The sequence below is a fragment of the Priapulus caudatus genome, unplaced genomic scaffold (assembly GCF_000485595.1).
Source record: "Priapulus caudatus unplaced genomic scaffold, Priapulus_caudatus-5.0.1 Scaffold299, whole genome shotgun sequence".
NCBI classification, from domain to species: Eukaryota; Metazoa; Priapulida; class Priapulimorpha; order Priapulimorphida; family Priapulidae; genus Priapulus; species Priapulus caudatus.
Genome location: NW_014577360.1, coordinates 356962 through 366152, shown reverse-complemented (window position 1 = coordinate 366152; position 9191 = coordinate 356962). Strand labels below are relative to the sequence as shown.

The 9191-nt window shown below is 43.6% G+C and overlaps 1 long non-coding RNA gene across 1 annotated transcript; it reads right to left on the bottom strand.

The window, feature by feature from the left end:
* Window positions 1-3517: 3517 nt before the first annotated feature.
* On the bottom strand, window positions 3518-8245 carry LOC106808724. The gene is made up of 3 exons (XR_001393804.1): window positions 8089-8245; window positions 6127-6130; window positions 3518-3528 (listed from the first exon to the last, which is right to left on the bottom strand). It is a non-coding gene; the product is annotated as an uncharacterized LOC106808724 (long non-coding RNA).
* Window positions 8246-9191: the final 946 nt, after the last annotated feature.

Genomic DNA, 9191 nt, shown 5'->3' with positions numbered 1-9191 from the left:
TTAGGGTTAGGGTTATGGTTAGGGTTAGGGTTAGGGTTAGGGATATAAGGCCATGTCGAGTACGGAAGTATGACTGTGGAATCTTTCTGTGGAAGATTTGGACTTTGAAGTATACGTCAACTCTATCACGTGACTGTCCCTCCACGCCCGGGGGATAGCAACACCCACGACGTGCGCGTCACGCTGATACGTCCGTACTGCGCATGTCCGTGCGGCGGTGTTTCCGGCGCCTGTACTACATACGCTGTGTCTTCAGCGACGTCTACGCATCACACTTAGTCACCAGGCCCGTAGCCAGCTTTATATTGGGGGGGGGTTCGTTCTTAAATGTTGGCAATTTGTGAGGGCGTGAAGCGACCGAGCGAGGGAGCATAGCGACCAAGCAGGGGGAGGGAACGATGGAGATTTTGCAATTATTACACTAAAATGGAGCGATCTGGAGCATACCTGAGATGAAATTCTTGCACATTTTCAAATGGAAACATTTTTATTTATTTTTTGTTCTCGGGGGGGGGGTTCGTGCAAACCCCCCGAACCCCCCTGGCTACGGGCCTGTAGTCACTACATAGGAACGCGATGGCTATTAGTTGTACATAGAGGAGAATGCGCGAGCTGTAATCCATGAACATCCACAGCACCCTACAACGCATGATTTCATTTATAATAGTTTTGTAGTGGTATGGAATAAGGCAGGAAGAGCATCCTTTTTTATTCTTCGAGTTTGGGGGGATCCTAGGCGCGTTCTCAGGTTACAAAACAATGAAAACATCGAACCACGGACTAACTTTGGCCGATAATAGACCAACCTGACCTCTATCTAATATGTTAATGTGTTTGCTCGTGGTTCTTCAGGAAACCTGGAGAGGATAAGTCTACATGAAGACTTCTTCGGTTTGAACGCAAACGGAGAAACGATCTTCTACCTGTGTGTAGACATGAATATGGCAGAAGAGTCGCCTCCAGGTCGATCGTGCTTGCTGTTACAAGTAAGGACCGTTTATTGCGGGTGAACGGTGGTGTAACATATAGAGTAAGGATATGCATTGACGCTTTGAAATAATGATATACTTATACATAGTATGCACACTGTATAAGCTGAGATGTTTTAAGAGAGCGTGAGAGAAAAAGCGAGAGCGACAGAGAGAGACGGAGAAGTACAAAAGGATAATTTAGAAATCAAAGAGAGAGGCGCCAGAGAACTGGCCGCACTAATATTTTTGAATTGTCTTCACTTATCTTTTCTCGTGTCTTGAAAAAGGTTTACTGATAAATTGCTGTATACTAATCCTTCGTGTCAATAAGCTGCCTTGTTAATACCCCCGTCACACCGGGGTGGCGTATATATATATATAATATATATGTATGTATCGTATCTCTGTAGCATCTCTGTCATTCAGATATTGTCTATCGTTTTAATTGCTGAAGACAACTGCGTAGTCTCAAGTACACGGAATTCAAATCAGGAATGCACGCAATGCAAAACACGTATAATACAAAAATATTACAATGTACTAATTAACTCTCCCGTTGCTATTCACTGAGTAATACAGTTCACGTTGAAAGAGCAAATCCATTCCAGTCCATACGTCCAACGGGCCGATACTTCCTCGGTGCTACGCCCGACGTCAATATCCCAGGATGGTAAGGGTGTCTCCCCGATTGGCTTTCTCTTCTAGACCATGGGGTTCTTCACTCCGTCAACAGTGGTATTCTGCAATCACTCCTACGTTGACCGGAAATCCTGTCAACTGCGTCAATTTGTCGTAGTGTGGGCCAGTGGCGGGTGTCCAGTTCTTTGGTAAAAGATCCACGACAAGCAACAAAGAAGTAGATAGGGTATGGTGTGTCCGAAGGGTAAGGTGGTTAGCCCGTTCATTACTCTGACCAAAATAGCAGGAAGGAACAGGTACGGAAAAACAACCCGAAGTCTCCACCAATCCCTTGACACCCAGACAGGCTTCTTCTTGAATAGCACACTGTACACTGGCATGCTTTTCCAGACATTCTGAAAACAGCGTGTAGCCCAATGCCGCACAAAGAACGCTATCGCACTACGTACCTAACACCTGAACGTGTAACTATTTAAACTTGTGACTTGTGACTATCCCAAACTACCTTTTACTATAAGAAGACCCTAATGACTATTCTGACATACATTTGACTATTGCAATATACTCATGACTCTTATCTCTTTGCGGTGCCAGAGGAAGAGTTGAAAATTCAATCATACTCGCTGTTTACAAAATTCAAGAATCAACATAGAGGAGGCGGTGTCGCTATCTACGTACACGACACCTTACAAGCTCGAAGTCTTAAGAAAATAAATGTGACGAATTGGAATGGATTTGGATTTGGTGTCGTCCTAAATTGCTGCCTCGCACTACATCATGCTTAATAGTGTGCTGCGTATATAGTCACCCTGGTTCCGTGCACCATGAAAATTTGAACAATCATCTAACTGAATCGACTGACGCACTACTTATTGACTACCCAGATGCTGGAGTGATATTTACTGGAGATTTCAACCATTTTGATTTACAACCTCTGTGTAAAGCCCATCAATTGAAGGCAGTCGTGACAGTTCCTACACGTGGTAATGCTATCCTTGACAATATCATTACCAACATCCACTCTACATATTTGGAACTGTTTACATTAGCACTTCTTGGGCTCAGCGATCATCTATGCATTATGTGGCAGCCTATTAAAAGACATATTTTGAAGCCATCTAAACGGAAATCGACTCGTATCGTTAGACCTCTTCTTGATTCTCGGCTGAGAACTTTTGGCCGTTGGATGACCACATGCGATTGGAATGATGTCTTATCCGCTACTGATGTCATCTTCAAACTGGACGTTTTTAGTGAACAGCTGGCTGAACAAATTGATCTGAACTTTCCGACCAAGATCATCCACGAGCATGTCACGTCAAAAAAATGGTTCTCTGCCAAAATAAAGGAACTTAACAATAAAAGACAACGTGCTTTCCGTAACAAGAGTAACTCGTGGCGTTTCTATCGTAACAAGGTACACCAAGAAATCATCAAAGCTAAGCAGTATTATTATTTAAAAAAAATTCAGCACCTAAAAAAATATAATCCGCGTAAGTGGCATACAGAAATCCGAGACATGGCGAACATGAGCAAATCAACAGTAACTATCGAAATTCCTGGAATCGATCCAAGTGACACATCATCAATAGCTGAAAAGATAAACGATTCATTCTCTGCTGTTACGCGACTTCTTCCTCCTCTCGACTACAATAGTCTTCCAAATTTCCTTCCGGCACTCCCACCACCAACAGTGCAGGAGTGGCAAGTCTACCGTCACTTACTGAAGATAAACATTAATAAATCTGGAGGACCTGACAACCCTCCGCCACGTCTAATTAGAGAATTTGCTGCTGAGTTAGCGACACCCCTGGCTGATGTAATAAACGCATCTTTTCTGCAGGGCTGTGTACATCAAGCTTGGAAACAGGCGATCGCATGCCCTATACCAAAAATGTACCCTCCTTCCATTGATGAGCTAAGGCCAATTTCTCTAACCTGCACTTTCGCTAAAATAGCAGATAACTTCGTCTACACGTGCATCATGGACGACATCCAGCATAAAATTGATTTACGCCAGTTTGGCCCCATACCCAAGTCTTTAACACTTTATTACCTCATCAGCATATTGGACTATCGGTACAGAGGAGCAGAAAAACGCAACAATATAAGCTCTCTAGTCGTGACTGACTTCAGAAAAGCATTTGACCTGATATGTCACACAACACTGCTAAAAAAACTCCATAAATTAGGAGTCAGACCGTCACTACTACCGTGGATAAGTGATTTCCTCTCTATGAGGCAACAATGCGTCCGGTACAAAGGGTCTACCTCTAAGTACCAGGGATTAACATGTGGTGTTCCCCAGGGCACAAAGCTTGGCCCGCTATTGTTTTTGGTCATGATTAACGATGCTGCTAATAGACTATTAGTTCAGAAATGGAAATACGTCGACAATATGACACTACTGGAGACAAGGTCGATCCACGCCCGACATATCTAAACAACGTACTCGCATCTATCTAGTGCTGGGCCTTTTCAAATAAAATGAAACTTAACCCTGAAAAATGCAAAATTATGCAGGTGTACTTTGGTAGAAATAGACTTCAAGATGCTGAACCATTTTTTAGCACACTTTCAATTGGAAAATTTGGAAGATCCTGGATGTATGGCTCCAGCACGATCTTAAATGGGCCATACACGTTTAAGATCTGGTGGCTAGAGACAGTAAAAGAATGTTCATGCTTGGTATACTAAAAAAATCTAGGCTTAGCTGTGAAGATCTCGTACAAATTTACTGTGGTTACGTCAGACCGATTCTGGAATATGCTGCGCCCGTCTGGCACCCGGGCCTTACCAAAGAGCTCTCACGTCTAATCGAATCTGTTCAAGTAATTAAGGGCAGTGAACATAATAATAGATTATAATAATTGGAATAGGTACGACATGTACGATGAGGTACTATCTCAGCTTCAGATCCAAAGACTTGCGTTTCGTCGCGAGCAGCTTTGTGAAAATGTTGCTTATCAGCTCAAAAGTTGTAAACGATTACAGGATATTTGCCCTCCTTCAGCAATAAATGTGTCTAACCGCATAACACGGAATTCTAGTAAACCTCGGCTAGCAAAAGTTCCTCGTACCAGCCGGTACTTCAATAGCACTGTTCCGTACATGTGCAGGATGATTAACAAATTGTAAACAGGCACTGAATTTTCTACAATAGCATGGATAATTAGTCTTTTGCTTGCGCCCCTTTATAAAGATTTTGGTCTCTTTGAAATAACTCTCTGGGCAACTTTCGGTTATGTGATATGTTTGATTCTATCATTGTGTCGCATTTTAATTGTAACTATTTTTGACCAAGGATCACGTACGTTATTTTAAATTTAGTACATATTCTAAAGACGGTTTTTAGTTGTAGTGATATAATTTTACGAACCAACATTTTAAGTGATATCTATGTCCTACCATGGGACATATATTATTGTAAATATCATCAATTTCAGTTTTATATTGCCTGATGTCAGGCTGATGATATCTTGTTTGCAACATTTATTTTTATTGTAACGTTGTTAACACTAGTTTTGCAATAAACCTATTCTCTATCTAATAAAAACGCGACTCTTCCGCGACCTGTGCGATCATACCGCGTTCTCACGGCGCGCCCGCCACGACCTTCGTGCGCTTATGGCGTTTCTATGAGATCTATGGCTGGCAACGGGCGATCACCGGCGTTTCCCGCCGCGCTCACCACGCTCATGGGGTTCTTACGCACGCGTCTTCTGCGTGTATCGCGACTGCCACGGCGACCTCGCGCGTTTCTATCACGTTCTTCACGGCGACTATATAAGCTGGTCAGATTTTCGGAAATTTTAACTGTATAGTGTGCGTTTGCTGAGTAGAAACACGATGCCGAAGAAACAAGATGCTAGAGGCCGAGGCCGTGGCCGTGCCAGACACGGATCGGCATGAAACAGATCGGCAGATTCGGATGAGACAGATCCATGAATTCGCGCGTTGAAAATGTTACCATTTTTCGCAGCGTCTTTTGCCACGCGTGTACTGGCGCGTGTACTACGTTTTATGGAGATTGTTACGACGCTTGTTCACCGACGACTTTCGCGACCACACACGCGCGTTCTCACCGCGTTCCAGGTCAGATCGCCGAACCTTGGCCTTTTTTGTTTTGAAAGATGCTCAAAACAAACGCCCGTAACTCGGCGATCATGGTGCGACCATGGCGACCACACCACGATATCTGGCGTTTCACCACGCTTATACCAGCTTATGGCGACCTTGGCGGCTCTGGACGCATTTTCCGTCGCCGTAGCACGCCAGTAAGGACGCCACCCCGGTGTGACGGGGTATTAACAAGGCAGCTTATTGACACGAAGGATTAGTAACAGCAATTTATCAGTAAACCTTTTCAAGACACGAGAAAAGATAAGTGAGACAATTCAAAAATATTAGTGCGGCCAGTTCTCTGGCGCCCTCTCTCTTTGATTTCTAAATATCCTTCTGTACTTCTCCGTCTCTCTCTGTCGCTCTTCGCTTTTTCTCTCACGCTCTCTTAAACACATCTAAGCTTATTACAGTGTGCAATACTATGTATAAGTATATTCAGTTATTTCAAAGCGTCAATGCATATCCTTACTCTATATGTTACACCACCGTTCACCGCGACAATAAACGGTCCTTACTTGAACAGCAAGCACGATCGACCTGGAGGCGACTCTTCTGCCATTATTCATGTCTACACACAGGTATGAAGATCGTTTCTCTCCGTTTGCGTTCAACCGAAGAAGTCTTCATGTAGACTTATCCTCTCCAGGTTTCCTGAAGAACCACGAGCAAACACATTAACATATTAGATAGAGTCAGGTTGGTCTATTATCGGCCAAAGTTAGTCCGTGGTTCGATGTGTTTTCATTGTTTTGTAACCTGAGAACGCGCCTAGGATCCCCCCCAAACTCGAAGAATAAAAAGGAATGCTCTTCCTGCCTTATTCCACTACACTACAAATACTATTATAATGAAATCATGCGTTTGAGGGTGCTGTGGATTGTTCATTGATTACAGCTCGCGCATTCTCCTCTATGTACAACTAATAGGCCATCGCGTTCCTATGTAGTGACTACAGGCCCGTAGCCAGGGGGGTTCGGGGGCTTTGCACGAAACCCCCCCGCCCCCCCCCGAGAACAAAAAATAAATAAAAATGTTTCCATTTGGAAAATTGTGGCAAGAATTTCATCTCAGGTATGCTCCAGATCGCTCCATTTTAAGTGTAAAAATTGCAAAACTCTCCGATCGTCCCTCTCCCTGCTTGGTCGCTATGCTCGCCGTCGCTCGGGCGTCCATTGCACGCCGCTCACAAATTGGGCCAACATTTAAGAATCGAACTCCCCCCCCCCCAAGTTAGAAGCTGGTAGCGGGCCTTGGTGATAAGATGTGATGCGTAGACGTCGCTAGAGACCAGCGTATGTAGTACAGCGCGCGGAAACAACCGGGGCCGCGGAGCGGACATGCACAGGTACGACGATCAGCCGTTGACGCGCACGTCCGTGGGTGGTTGCTATCCCGGCGGGCGTGGAGGAGGGGAACACGTGCCACGGTGATATTACCAGTTTACGCGTATACACTTCAAAAGTCCGATAATCTTGCCACAGAAAGATTCCACAGTCATTACTTCCGTACTCGACATGGCCTTATAAGTCCCTACCTAACCCGTAACCCTAACTCACCATAACCCTAACCTAAATCCTAACCGCTAATCCCTGAAACCCTAACTCGCTGACCTACCCGAATCGCTAACACTAGTGCTGCGCCACATTGCGTACTGTCCCTCCCGGCCCCCGCGTGATAGCATTTCTCGCACAGTCCGTAAACGGACGGAGGTATGGCGAGCGAATAGACGGTCTCAGCGATGCTTGTAATGAACACGCACGCCGTGATAAGATCTGCGAAGGCCTGCGTCTCGGCCACCATGCTGCCGTCAGAGTTGCCGCCGAACATATGTAATAGTGTAGCTGTCCGATGTTAGAAGACGGCAGCCCGAACGCTGCGAACGTATATTGCTGCCGGCCTGAACACGAGCGAAATAGCCGTTAATACAATGGCAGTCTTCGGAGATACATCTGGTAACGAGAAGTCAAGTGTCAACATCGCAATCGTGCTGCTGCTGTACGACAAGCTGTCATAACAATATTATAATATATAAAGAAGAACTATATATTATGGAAGATAATATCATGATATCATACTAATATAATATGATGGAACAAGAATGATGCAATCGCTGCCAGGTATATATGATACTAGAATAGATTAAAAACAATATATAATATTAATCATATATATATATATAGATAGATAGTAGATAAATAGAGAATAGAGTTTATTTGCAAAATACTAGTGTTAACAACGTTACAATAAAAAATAAATGTTGCAAACAAGGATATCATCAGCCTGACATCGAGGCAATATAAAACTGAAAATTGATATAGTTTACAATAAATATATGTCGCGCCGATTGTAGGACATAGATATCACTTAAAAAAGTTTTGGTTCGTAGAAATTATCTCAACTACAACTAAAAACCGTCTTTTAGAATATGTACTAAATTTAAAATAAACGTACGTGATCCTTGGTCAAAAAATAGTTACATATTAAAATGCGACACCAATGGATAGAATCAAACATATGCACATAACCGAAAGTGCCGCAGAGAGTTATTTCAAAGAGACCAAAATCTTTATAACGGGGCGGGCAAGCAAAGACTAATTATCCAATGCATATGTTCGAGAAAATTCACGTGCCTGTTTTACAAGATTTGTTACATCATCCATGCACATTACGAACAGGCCCTATTGAAAGTACCGCTGGGTGTACATACGGGGCGCCATGCAGGACAGGCGCTCAATTTTGTCTACAAAACTCATTCTGTCCTCAACAAAAAACTCAAATTTTGTGACACGAAAACTCAGAATTCTGTCTCGTAATTCCTTTACTACAAACTCAATTTTTGTAGAACACAAAATGCCAATTCTGTCAATCCGGTCCAAAGCAAGAACTCAATTTTGTAAACACCAAAACTCAAATTCTGTCCAATCCGGTTCCACAAAACTCAATTTTGTGAGAGCACAAAACTCCAAATTCTGTCAATCCGTTCCACAAAAACTCAATTCGTCCGAACCGGTTCCAACAAAACTCATTTTGTAAACAGCAAGAACTCATTTCTGTCGAACCCGGTTCCAACAAAAGAATTTGGTACAACCCACAACTCGAATTCTGTCGAAACCGTGTCCACAAAACTCGGATTTGTTGGCCGCAAATATGGCACACGCAATGGTAAGCAGGGCTTATCCATTGGTTTCTTCTGACGCAATGGTAAGCCCTTCTTACCATGCGGTGCGCATAATTTGGGCAACGAAAATCGAGTTTTGGTGTAACCGGTTCGACACGAATTGAGTTTTGGTGTTTACAAAAATTGAGTTTTGTGTAGCAGGATTTGCACAGAATTGAGTTTGTGGGACTACGGGCGCGCGCATGGCAGGACAGGGCCAATCTGTCGACCCGGTTCCACAAAACTCGATTTGTTGCGCCGAAATAATGCGCAGCACGCATGTAAGAGGCTACCATCTG